Source organism: Phoenix dactylifera, chromosome 1 (assembly GCF_051530095.1).
Source record: "Phoenix dactylifera cultivar Ajwa chromosome 1, Ajwa_hap1_PhDact_Kaust_v1.1, whole genome shotgun sequence".
NCBI lineage: Eukaryota > Viridiplantae > Streptophyta > Magnoliopsida > Arecales > Arecaceae > Phoenix > Phoenix dactylifera.
In genome coordinates, this window is record NC_143190.1 from 73138239 (window position 1) to 73150985 (window position 12747).

The 12747-nt window shown below is 40.5% G+C and overlaps 1 non-coding gene across 1 annotated transcript; it reads left to right on the forward strand.

Moving 5' to 3' along the window:
* The first annotated feature begins 398 nt into the window (after positions 1–398).
* Positions 399–504, forward strand: LOC149768850 (small nucleolar RNA R71). Its single transcript, XR_016398556.1, has one exon. It is a non-coding gene; the product is annotated as a small nucleolar RNA R71 (small nucleolar RNA).
* The last annotated feature ends 12243 nt before the right edge of the window (positions 505–12747 follow it).

Below are 12747 nucleotides of genomic sequence, written 5' to 3' on the forward strand. Positions count from 1 at the left end.
TGTGTTCTTGCACGAGTTCGGGAAATTGGGGTGCTGAGGGGCACTCATGAATAGGATGCGATGGGCTAGAACAGATAGCACATACTTGTGCTTGGGAAGAGCTAACGACATGTCCTCCTATCATTAGTTGGTCAATCTTATGGGACAATGCATCTACCTTGCTAGACAGGTCCATAGAATGACTTATTTCACAAATGGCCCCTTTTCTTTGAAAATTCGGGGGTGCTTGACGAGAACATGAAGCATGGTGGAGGGAGTTTTCATTAAGATTTTCAAACAGTTGCCATGCTTCTTGCTCATTTCGAAGCATGAAAGTCCCCCCGCATGCAGCATCGATCATCTGACGGTTTCATTCCGTCAAACCGTCATAGAAACATTGCACTAGCTGCCACTTAGGTATTTGATGATGAGGGCATTTACGGATTAGGTCCCGAAATCTCTCCCAAGTTTCATGAAATTCTTCTCCCTCGGTTTGGGAGAAGCTTGTAATGGCACGTCTAAACTGGTTCGTTCTTCCTATAGGAAAGTATTTCTTAAGGAATTCTTGTTGCATTTGATCCCAAGAACGAATTGAGTTAGCCTCTAAAGAATTCAGCCATTGCTTAGCTCTATCTTTAAGGGAGAAGGAGAATAATCTAAGTTTCAGGGCATCATCAGTGAAGTTTTGAATCTTGACAGTGGTGCAAATCTCAAGAAATTCATCTAAATGTTTGTATGGGTCTTCATTGGTGAGCCCATAAAAAGATGGGAGCATTTGGATCACACTAGACTTTATTTCATATTGTATAGCTGCTACTTCAGGTAATCGAATGCAAGATGGGGAAGTGTAAATGGTGGGAGTAAAGTATTCCCTCAGGAGTTTGGGTTGTTCTTCAGCCATCTTAAGAGGTGGGGATGATCCTAATATTTTGATCTTAGCTCGAATGTTCCTAAGGGTTCGTTCTATTTCAGGGTCAAAAGGTAATAGGTTTTGTACTCTAGAACGACTACCGTGCATACACTAGTACTCGATTAATCAAGCATGCAATAAAAGAGAAAAGCATATCAATCCTAGTCTTTGTCCTAAAATCACTAGACAGCTCCTAACTGGTTTGAAGAGGGCACCTAAGCCTCCAATCCGGTCTAATGAACCGAGTTGACCAGGTAAGCTCCCAGGTAAGTGGAGGGGTCACGATGCGTTCGCAAAGGTCCCACTTAAAACCCACTTGCCTCGAACAGATGAACTGTCTCCCTTATAGGGACAAAGCTTGCCTAGACATCAACTAAGCCACAGAGCGAAATTGGTGCAACTTTCGGTGATCTTCGTCCTATTGAGCTCGAATATCCCTAGGGGCCAACGTCTAATTGATTTTAATTAAAGATGACACTATGTGAGATTGAGTTCACCTAAGTTGGGCAAGAGTCCAGTGATGAAATCCGGCTCTTATCTTGTTGGGGTGATTGCCCTTACTATGTGCAAATTGATTTGTGTATGTGTATCAGGCATGCATTCACAATTTTGCTGAAATTGAAATCAAACAATCACCACAAAATTTCAAGCTAATAATTAATTTAAATAATTTTTCTTTTGAAAATAAATCAAAAAGAAGGATTTGCTAACTTGATTTAACTAAATTAAACTATGAGTATGGATTGGAATTTATCAGAGTAAATAGATCTAGGGTTTGGAATCCACCACATAGCATTGCATCAAGGATTGTGTTCTTAATTTTTGTCTTTTGGAGAGACATGGAATTTTGGCTACAAGCCTTTTAAAATAAAAGCATAAAGAGTGTTAGGAAGATCCATCTTCGGTGTAGCATGAAGTGTCTACCTAAGTATGCTAATCTAGGATGCAGCACACTTCATCTTCCTAGGCATGGATCATCTTAGACTACTTTAGCAAACATGATTAGTAACTAGCATGCTCGAAATTTAAATATCATAAAGAAATATTTCATTGAAAATAAGAATTTAAACAAGCTCCAAAATAATAAAAAAGTAAGAACTACAATTGCCCTGATACATTGCTAGGGCTTCATCCAGCCCTAGACTAGACGTTTAGCCGAGCATGGCTTCCGGATGACCTCCCATCTTCAAATGAAATTGATCACCTCTCATTATTCCCAAAATATCACAACTCTTCTCTTTCCTCCCCTCTCTCTTCTTTTTTTTTTATTTCTTTCTCTCGGCTTACTTCTTCTTCTTCTTCACCGAAACAGAGCCTCCCCCCTGTTTCTTTCTTCTCAACCGAGCTCTCTCCCTGCCTCCCCCTCTTTCGAACGCCTCAGCCCCCTCCTTTTATAGTCGTCCGGCGCACGCGGAGAGAGGGAAGAAGGGATCACGGCGGCTGATTTCGGAGCGTGGTGCCGGGATGCAGATCGCGGGAGAGCAGGAAGAGGGGCCGCGGGATCTGGTCGGTGATGGCGGAGAGAGGTGCCGACTGATGAAGTGGCGGAGGATCTGGTCGCTCCGAATGCACCACGGGCGGAAGACGGGGCGACGATGCTGGGATTTCGACGCGGCTGGGTCGCTGATCTTGGAGGAGAAGACGCCGCACGCGATTGATGGCGGAGGACCCGGGGACGACGACGACGTTGGGGCGTTCGGCTGGGACGAGCTCCTTCGATCGCACGGGGGAGGATTGCATCGCGTGGGACTCGTGAACGGGCAGGGGGGGCGCTCTGTGAGGCGAGATCACGGGAAGAATAGATAGAGGGAGGAAGAAGATAAATAGTGAAACAATTATATATATATATATATATTATATTATTTCTCACTGTTCATATGAACAGTGTTTTTACGGGACACTGTTCATATGAACAATGAATCCAGTGATTCTCCCGAAATTATTTTTATTTATTTTATTATATTAATTATCTTCTTTTTTTTTTGTTTTCAATTTATAAATTTTATATGAAGGCTAGTAAGGAATTGGTTGGGAATTGACTTTGGGTTTGAGGTGGGTCATGATGGTTGACTTGTCCTTGAGCCTATTGTCATTTAAATTTAATTCTTGCTAAGCTGCTTCAGATCGAACTCGACCAGGCAAGACTAAAAACCGGACCGTGACCTAATAAAAATGGTTAATCAAACCTTTGCCCCATATATAATTAATTATAACTTTCGATCGAATCAGGACCAAAACCCATTTAATTATAACCTTAGCTTGATTACAACTCCATCAGGTTACCAAATCGGGTCAACACAATCTCCTCCTTATATGCTTTCATGAACGATTACAACCAGGAGAGAGACAAGTTTAGAGTCTGTTTTGAGAAAAGAATTATTTACCTCTTACCATATTTTAAATTCATTTCAATGTTTATTTAATTTTATGGTAAAATATGTATTTATCAGTTTAAAAATATTGATAAGTGCTATGGAAAGGTAACTAAATTATAAATTATTAAGCACTTATCATAATCCAATTAGGAGTCTTATTGATTCATTAGATTTAATAATTAATTGTGACTTAAGAAACCCTAATCCAAATTAGGACATATTTAATTTTAGTCCTAATCCAATTAGTACTCTATTTGAATCCCAAGTCCTAATCTGATTAGGACTCTAGGAATCCTACTCCAAGTAGGAATCCGATTTTAATTCAAAACTCCTAATCTCATTAGGATTGTAGGAATCCTATTCCAAGTAGGAATTCCAGTCCTACTCCAACTAGAATTCCCAGTCCTAATCCAATTAGGACTCTAGGAATCCTACTCGAAGTAGGACTCTTGTCTCAAGTCCAATTAATTAATTCCCTTTGTTCCTTCTTCAACTGAATATCAATCGAATTGATTACTTGTGATTCCTAATGACGATTCAACCATCGGATCGGTCAATACTTCTAGTGTGTGTGACCCCATAGGTTCTATTCTGACTGGTAGTGAGATATATTATGATCTCTAACATAATATCATTGAAAACTCCTTTCAATGGATTGGAACGATTCCAACTCTACTCATTAGGGTTTATCGATCATCGAGATAATCCCTGTGAGTCCCACCATCCACCAGTGACACCTAGCAGCATGTAGTGGCTACCCAGTAGAATAGAATGATGAACCTCTAGGTGCAGTTATCATGTGATACAGTCCTGCTATCGTGGATCCCTACAGGACGGAGGTCATGGACAGCTCGTCAAACCCCATCGTCTGTCATATGTGAAGATTTATTCGACTTAAGTTCGAGAGTGGAAAACTCTTTCTCCACTGTGCATACTGCCCCGGCCGAGGTCTTACAAACTCAGTCTTATAAATCACATAGGATCTCTCCTTATCTATCAAGGTCGATAGATTCCTTATAGGTGCATACCCTACTCCTACAGTGAACTTACTGTAGCCAATCTACACTGCATGGACCCATATGGCTAGAGACCATGTATGTGTGCAGTCAAACTACAATAACCTCACTGTGAGTAGCCGAAGCACTGCAGGTCAAAGGACCAGTCACACTACTGCAACATCAAGCAAGTCACTGACGAGTAGATAGACATCCAAGTGACTTCTTGTATCGGTCACGCTCAGTACCCTTGTTCTCTAACAAGCACCTGCACTATCACTTCAGTGTCCCTACACTGTGGACTCAAGTCTCGTCCATCCAGAAGGAAAGTGATCTGTGCACTGATCGGATCGATCACCGTTCTTGTGATGATCCATTGATCAGGAGCATTTAGAAATTAATCACCAATGATACATGGCTCAAATTCTCAACTCTTGAGAATATGTATCATCATCTTATTAATTTCTTGGACGATTCATAGACACATAAATAATATGAATGAAAAGATGCCTTTTATTTATTCAATAATAAATAGTCAAGTAAAAAATTATGTCCCTAGAATTAATAATGTGTCAGCCAGATTGGCTTCTAGGGCATACATCTAACACTTCGAACTCACAGTCTCAGATTCCGGTCATTTTAGGACATCCATTCCTTGCAACTTCTAATGCATTGATTAATTGTAGGAATGGCGTCATGAAGCTTTTTTTTGGTAACATGACCTTAGAATTGAATATTTTTAATGTGTGCAAAACCCAATGATCCCGAAGAGAGTAAGGAGGTTGATTGGGTTGAAACCATCGCAGAAGATTATTTGTTAGCTAAAGCAATTAACGACCCATTCAATGATAGCTCAATTGATTGGTGTCCTAATGGAACCAATGATGATGATTTGTCAGTCACACCTATTGTGGATAATCTGGATATCAAGATGGTCAATGGGTGGAGACCAAAAGAAGGAGAATTTGAGAGATTGTCGCCTCGAGAGGTGAAAATAGTACCATCCCATGAGCAAGCACCCAAGCTCGAATTGAAATCCTTACCAAAGGAACTTAAGTATGCTTTTCTTGGACCTGAAGATACTTTTCCTGTAATCATCTCGTCTGGACTTGATCATACCAAAGAAAGAAAATTAATTGATATTTTAAAGAATCATAAAGGAGCCTTAGGGTGGTCTATTGCCGATTTGAAGGGAATTAGCCCCTTAATTTGCACGCACCGGATATATTTGGAGGACAATGCCAAAACCACAAGGCAAATGCAACGAAGGTTAAATCCTACAATGAGAGATGTGGTTAAGGCAGAAGTCCTCAAGTTGCTTGACGTGGGTATTATTTACCCAATTTCCGACAGCAAGTGGGCAAGCCCTACTCAAGTCGTTCCTAAGAAATCGGGTTTGACGGTAGTAGAAAATGAACAAGGTGAACTAGTTCCAACTCGTGTCCCGACGAGTTGGCGCATGTGTGTTGACTACCGAAAGCTGAATTTGGTCACACGAAAGGATCATTTTCCTCTACCCTTCCTAGACCAAGTATTGGAGAGGGTTGCAGGGCATGATTTCTATTATTTTCTCAATGGCTATTCGGGATATTATCAAATTGAAATTTTACCAGAAGATCAAGAGAAGACTACCTTCACTTGTCCTTTTGGCACATTTGCTTTCCGACGAATGCCATTTGGGTTGTGTAATGCACCTGCAACATTCCAAAGATGCATGCTCAGCATCTTTGAAGACATGAACGAGAAATTTTTGGAAGTGTTCATGGACGATTTCTCCGTTTTTGGCGACTCATTTGATGATTGCCTGTCACATTTACAAGCAGTCTTAGCTCGATGTATAGAAAAGAATTTGATACTGAATTGGGAGAAATGTCACTTCATGGTGCCAAAGGGAATTGTCCTAGGACACATTGTTTCATCGAAAGGAATGGAAGTAGATAGAGCTAAGACCGATTTAATTGCTAAGCTACCTGCACCCAAGACGGTTAGAGATGTTAGATCATTCTTGGGTCATGCCGGATTTTATAGGAGGTTCATCAAGGACTTTAGTGTTATAGCTCGACCATTATGTAACCTCCTATCCCTTGATACACCGTTCAATTGGACTGACACCTGTCAGGAGGCATTTGAAAAGTTGAAGTCTATGCTTAGCATTGCACCCATCGTGCGACCACCCAATTGGTCATTACCTTTTGAGATCATGTGCGATGCTAGCGACTATGCGATAGGAGCTGTCTTAGGACAATGCAAGGATAATAAGCCATATGTCATTTACTATGCAAGCAAAACCTTAAACGATGCTCAAATGAATTACACTACCACCGAAAAGGAATTGCTTGCAGTAGTATTTGCCTTAGATAAATTTCACTCTTATATCCTTGGTGCTCCTATTGTTATCTTCACGGACCATGCGGCACTAAAATATTTGTTGGATAAGAAAGAGGCCAAACCACGCTTAATACGATGGATACTTCTACTCCAAGAATTTGACATCACTATCAAAGATAAAAAAGGAGTAGAGAATGTGGTTGCTGACCATTTATCACGATTAGTTTTTAATGATTCGGTGCCACAGTTTCCCATCAAGGACTCATTTCCTGAAGAGCAGTTGTTTGCACTCTCTATTGCGCCATGGTACACTGACATTGTAAATTTTCTTGTTACGAACCGGATTCCGGAGCATTGGGGGTCGACCGCTAGAAAAATTTTCTTGCGCGAAGTAAAGAATTATTACTATGACGAACCCTATTTATTTAAATATTGCAATGATCAAATCTTTAGACGATGCATACCGGATCATGATATACAAAGCGTACTCTCTTTCTGCCATACTGATAATTGTGGTGGACACTTTGCCTCTAAGAAAACTGTTGCAAAGGTCTTGCAATGTGGTTTCTATTGGCCTACTATGTTCAAAGATGCCCACGAGTTTTGCAGGACATGTGATCCATGTCAACGTATTGGAAGTCTAACTCGTAGGCAGATGATGCCTCTTCAACCCATTACTATTATCGAAATTTTCGATTGTTGGGGCATCGATTTTATGGGCCCATTCCCACCATCTTTTGGATATGAGTACATTTTAGTCGGTGTCGAATATGTGTCCAAATGGGTAGAAGCTGTTGCTTGTAAGACCAATGATCACAAACCCGTCCTGAAGTTTTTAAAAGAAAATATTTTTTCACGATTTGGGATGCCTAAGGTCATAATTAGTGATGGTGAAAAATACTTTTGTAATAAGCCTTTTGAGACATTATTAAAAAAGTATGGTGTCACCCACAAAGTTGCTACCCCATATCACCCGCAAACTAGTGGCCAAGTAGAATTAGCCAATAGGAAGATCAAGCGTATTTTAGAGAAAACGGTGAACCCATCACGAAAAGATTGGTCCTTGAAACTATCAGATGCATTATGGGCCTATCGTACTGCATACAAAACCATTCTTAGCATGTCTCCCTACCGGCTAGTCTATGGAAAAGCGTATCATCTGCCTGTAGAAATAGAACATAAATCGTATTGGACAATTAGAAAATTGAATTTTGATTTACAAGATGCTGGTCTAGCTAGAAAATTGCAATTAAACGAGCTTAATGAGATTCGCAGAGATGCTTATGACAATGCTAAAATTTGCAAAGAACGAATGAAGATTTTACATGATAAATTAATTTTAAAAAAATCTTTTGAACCATTGCAAAAAGTTTTTTTATATGATTCCCGCTTACATCTGTTTCCTGGTAAGTTGCGATCGAGATGGACAGGTCCTTATATTATAAAAACTGTTTTTCCACATGGGGCGGTTGAGATTGAGAATCCACGGGATGGTAGAATTTTTAAGGTAAATGGACATAGGTTAAAACCTTTTCTTGAGAATTTTGCAGATGAAGAGGACTCCTTTTCCTTGGGGAAGCCTTCTTATGACTGAGCATGAAGGCAAAGGTATGTGTATATTAGTTAGGATTATTTTTCTAGTTTTGTAGGTTTTATTTTCTGGATATCAACAGCTCAAGGTCTTCTTCTTCTCTTCAATATTATTTTCTCTACTATCTTTCATTATAGCTTTCTTGTATCTATTACATTGAGGACAATGCAATGTTTAAGTTGGGGGGAGGGAAGTATTTTGAAAGAAAAAAAAAAATTGCATTCTTTTCTAAGCAAATGCACATGTATTTTCATATTGAGTTTGTGCAACTATTAAGGCAAGGAATATATGCGTACTATGACTGATCAGAGACCTATTATTAGATCCCCGCATATGTATTTAATGATTATAGGAAGGCCTCAGGAGTTCACATTTGTTTAATGCATTTTTATTAAGCCATATCTGTAAAAGAAGTACGAGTATCCTTGTCCGTACTATAAGGTTCTTGATTTGGTTTTCACATAAAGATGGAGATTGAATATCCCGGCTAGATCATCTAAGTGCCTTATGTTCCGACCTTGGTTGACCTATTAATCTGAAATTAAGCTAAGTGCCTTATGTTCCGGCTAGATTGAATATCCCGGCTAGATCATCTAAGTGCCTTATGTTCCGGCTAGACCAAGTTTATTGAATCAATTAATCTGAAATTAAGCTAATAATCCATAGATTGTTCCCTGAGGAATCGACCTCGGACTTCCGAGTTATACTACTTGTGTGATTCTCCTGCACTTGGGAGAACAATTTTATTTTTGCACCACTCTCAACAGGAGTGACCTTCTCTTTTCAACAAGAACCTCCTCTTGTGTAGCACTTGAACACTTGCTAAATGCAAACTAAAAATTAAATTGCTAGAAGAGCATTTTAGAAGAGAGAAATAGTAGTAGTAGAGAAGGAGAGAATAGTTAGTTTGGTGTGGTGAGAATGAGGGAGGAAAGGGGTATTTATAGGACTCCAAATATTTTTTCCCCAGAATACCCCTCAAATTAGCCGTTTTTGGACTGTTGGGAGGGGTTTTTGGAAAAAAACCAAAAAATAGCCATTTGGAAATGGCTATTTTCTTCCCCCTGCCAGACGGGCTGTGCCAGGCACGGCCCATTTGGAACCGTTACGGGCCGTGCCTGGCACGGCCCGTCTGGCAGCCCATCTCGTGCCATGCCGGGCACGGCCCGCCACCCCACGGGCCTAGGGCCGGGCCGGGCTTAGGTTTTAGGCTAAGCGGGCCGTGCCCGGCACGGCCCGTTTATTTGGTGGCCCGGTGGGCCTGGGCCGGGCTGGCCCGGCACGGCCCGATGCCCATGTCTAAGGTACATAGATAATGTGCTGAAGAGGTTCAGCATGGATGGAAGTAAGAAAGGTTTCTTACTCATAGGATATGGCATACAACTCTCTACGAAGATGTCTCCTAAGACATCTGAAGAGAGAAATAGAATGAGTTCTATTCCCTATGCTTTGGCAGTAGGGTTGATCATGTATGCTATGTTATGTACCAGGCCTGATGTAGCTTATGCCTTGGGTATGGTAAGTAAATTTCAGGCAGATCCCGGGGAGGATCATTGGAAAATTGTGAAAAGCATTCTCAAATACTTGAGAAGAACTAGAGATGTTTTTTTGATTTATGGAGGATCAAAACTGAAACTAGAAGACTATTCAGATTCTAGCTTTCAATCTGATCCAGATGATAGCAAGTCAATCTCTGGATATATCTCCACTTTGAATGGTGGAGCTGTGAGTTGGAAGAGTTCCAAACAGCAAACTGTAGCTGACTCAACTACTGAGGCAGAATACATAGCTGTTAGTAAAGCTGCTAAGGAAGCAGTCTGGATGAAGAAGTTCATCACAGAGCTGGGTGTAGTTCCTGAGATTGCCGGACCAGCCCCAGTTTATTGTGATAACACTGGAGCTGTTGCACAGGCTAAGGAACCAAGGTCTCATCATAGATCCAAACACATTTTGAGACGGTTCCACCTTGTTCGAGAGATAATCGAAAGACAAGATGTCAAGATTGAACGAGTAGACACAAAGAAAAATATAGCAGACCAATTTATTAAAGCTCTACCACAGCAGCAATTCAATCGTCACCTCGATTGTATAGGGTTAAAATATAAGGGCGATTGGCTTTAGTGCAAGTGGGAGATTGAAAGAGTAGATGCCCTATAAGCCAATCATTTGATAGGTTTCTCTTTGTAATCCTCCAAATCATGTACTTTGACACTTGATATATATCAATAAAGGCATTGTGTTTCATCATTTGCTGCTTATCTGTTTTATTATTGGATGATGAACCCCATAAATTAGGACATTGGTTTTAGGGTTATGATGAGATCATACCAGTGAGACCTAAAATCCTAAAATCCTAATTTAGAATATTTCCAGTCAAATTGGTATATTGAGTCGGGGATCAATATTACTGGAAAGACTGGCACATCTTATGTATGCTCAATATAGAGGGTGATTGATCTCACAATCACTTGTGTGAGACACTAATACAAAGATGTGGGTGCTCATTAGAGGAATAAGTTCACTGAAATGACCAGCCATGAGAACATCTTATGGATTCTTACTTAATTGTCAAAAGATGGTTCTCATAGTGGAAGTTGTGCAAGTGATCCTTAGACCTGAGATCACCATGGTACCTTGTGCACTTGAACCTATGTTTTGGTTTACCCTCATTCACGACATTGCGTTGTGTACGGGGTATTCTGGATATGATGGATTTTGTACGAAGGTTGTGAGTAGGTCAATAAGGAATCAATTACTTCTAGTAAGAGAAGGTAACATCCTACTTACTCTAATCTTATGATGATTCAAGAAACCTTTGATCAAAGCAAAATGAATATTAGAAAGAGTTTCTAACGTTTCATTGTTTGAATTATCATATAAAAGATTGAGAGAGACATGAATAAGTGATTGAGTTTGATATTGATCCATACTCATGCACTTATTCAGGATGTAGTATGACTGAGGGATTGAATTGCACGGTAACTTACCACTGAAGGGTATGTTTGGATTTGTCCAATACATTCCTCATCTTCTGGGTAGACATGATACGTTGCTAGATGTCAATCTTGTCCCGTGGGTTGGGATCAAAGAGTTTGATTAGATCAAAGCATCAGAAAGGTTCTGATTGCTAAGTCAGGTTTAACACTAAATGAAACCTAAATTGGATTAGAGGTATTCTAATCAGGTTAGGTCAACTTGCACCTGCACCTACTGCTGGCTAAGATAAGGAACCCAATGGGTCACACACAAGGGAATTGATCAAGGGTCTAATTGGATTAGATCATGTTTGCAAGATGAACATGCTAGCACGTGTTGCAAATCCTAGCTCCTGATTCAAATTAAATTCGAATCTGATTTTTAGATTAGGTTGATCTAATATGATTAGATCATGACCTAATATAGGTTAGCCAAGAGTTGGAACCCATTTGGCTTTAATTAGACCTGATTTGATTAGGTTTAATGTTTTCTTTAAGTTGGTTAAACCCAATTGGATTGGGTTTGATAGGGCCTTCACTTCTGGACCATTGGATCGCTCCCTGGATGAAGGATCTGGTCCACTGGTTGGCGCCTTCATCTAGACCATTGGATGGCTTCCTAGATGAAGGATCTGGTCCACTGGTTGGCGCCTTCATCTGGACCATTGGATGGCTTTCTGGATGAAGGATCTGGTCCACTGGTTGGCGCCTTATTCTAGACCACTGGATGGCTCTCTGGATGAAAGATTTGGACCATTGGTCAGCGCCTGAATCTGGACCACTGGATGGCTCTTTGGATGAAAGATCTGGATCGTTGCTCAGTGCCTGAATCTGTACCACTAGATGGCTCTCTGGATGAAAGATCTGGACCGTTGCTCAGTGCCTGAATCTGGACCATCGGTGATGGCATCTTACTTCTGGACCATTGGATGACACCCTGGATGATGATGCCTTGATCTGGACCATTAGATGGCGCCTAGATCTGGACCATTGGCTTTGGTTCACTGCATTTGGGCTCTTGGATCATCAGGATTTAAGAGGAAGACGTGAGAAAGAAGTTGATACACCCTTCTCCTTAGCACCCCATCATGATGGGATGCCTCTCTTAGCACATGCCTCATCATGATGAGGTGTGTGGATGGGATGCATCGATGCATCCCTCCATCTCTTATAAATAAGGAGGCACCCTGGGGTTCTAAAGATCATCCAAGAAAAAGCCTCTCTTTCTCTCTCCCTTATCCCTTCTTTCTTACAAGCCTCTCTCTTTTGTCCTAACCTAAGACAAGAGGGTCTTCTTTCGGACAAAAAGGCTAGTGAATGTTTTAGAGGTAGAAGGAAGAAGGAAGTGAAGGAAAATCAGCCAATTAAATTCTTTAGAAGGCTTGAACAACTATAATCAAGTTTTGGTGGAGCTAGAGTCTTGAACCCATTCCTGTGTGGATCAACATCGGAGGGTGAACATTTGGTCACCTTAGGACATCTTCAGACATATTGGATATAGCGTGATAGGTATTCTTCTATACTAAGATTATATTTTCTAAATTATTTGGTTATATTATTAAGGTGATCTTGGCTTATTAGGGTTTCATATAAT